Raw genomic sequence first — 1,390 nt, forward strand, 5'->3', positions numbered from 1 at the left:
CATCCCCTTCCTGAGGCGGTCACAGTGACCGTCTTTATGAAAGGCCTCCGCAATGCCGAACTCAATTCCAAGTCGGCACAACTTGGTTGGAATGCACACTCCAACTGCTCGTCGAGCGGGCCTGTGCCCATGGATCTCAGTTATGCTGAGGACGAGGGAGCAGATCTCCGAGCTGCCGTGCAGCACACAAACACACGACGGTGTTTTGTCTGTAAAAACACCTGTCACCTTCAGAACGGTTGCCCCTGCGCAAGGCTCGTCAGCGTTCCTCGAACCATCGCCCCAATGCCTTCCAGTCTGGCTCGTCGCGGGGAAACGACACCACCCATTAGGGGCGGGGCGACCTACTGGGGAAGAACTGAGTTCTGTTGAGCCTCAGGGAGGCATAGGTCAAGCGCCCAGCCTCGATAGGCTCCGTGCTCATAAACACGGAACGTGTATGCAAGCCGGGCTTGCTGGTCGTAAAAACGACCGTGAAGGTCTTAGAAGCCATGGAAGATCCTCACCGATTCCGGGGTGTCGCGCAATTATGCTTGACGCTCCAAGTATGACCTCATCCTAGGAATGGCATGTTTGGAACATTATGAGCCATGGATTTATTGGAGGTCAAAGACACTTGGGCGCTATGCGCACTTCTCCTGGTGGAGCTTTGGTGAGTCATGAACCCACCTTTGCTAGGAGTCAAAAGCGCTATTGGCGAGAGCACTGGACTGAGACGGTCAGCGTGCTGGACATTGGAATGTTTGAGTTGCCCACGCTCGCGGGCTGATCGTGGAGTGGCACGTAACCCACTGAGCGCTGCTAAAGTTTCGGAGCAGTCGCTGCATGTCATGCGTGGCATGGTCGGCCAGGGACCGTGATGCACGTGAAGTGGTTCGTGAACTACTGAGCGCTGCTCTAGTGTCGAAGTAGTCGCTGCATATCATGCGTGACATGGTCGACCAGAGACCGAGGCATCGAGGGCGAGGACCCGTGATGCACGTGAAGTGGTACGTGAACCACTGAGCGCTGCTCCAGTATCAAAGCAGTCGCTGCATGTCATGCGTGACATATTCGGCCAAGGGCTGAGGTATCGAGGGCGAGGTCCTCGTCATGCACGTAAAGTGGCACGTAAACCACTAAGCACTGCTCTCGTTGCGAAGCAGTCGCTGCATGCCATTGATGGTGTGGTCGGACAGAGTCCGAGGAATCTTTGGCACGGCTCTTCAGATGCACTTGGAGTGGCACGTTATCCACTGAAAGAAGACTGCGGGGTTAGCAGCTCTTTGTCGGATGTTGTAGATAGCATCGAAGCTCCAAAGGAGCGGACAGTGAAAGTGATCACCCCGGTCGCACCGAGACATAGAACCTCTGTACAGAGGCGACGGCGACGCCGTATGCTGGCTGCAAG

This window comes from Plasmopara halstedii, assembly GCF_900000015.1.
Source record: "Plasmopara halstedii genome assembly, contig: Scaffold_2547, whole genome shotgun sequence".
In the NCBI taxonomy this organism is placed as follows: domain Eukaryota; phylum Oomycota; class Peronosporomycetes; order Peronosporales; family Peronosporaceae; genus Plasmopara; species Plasmopara halstedii.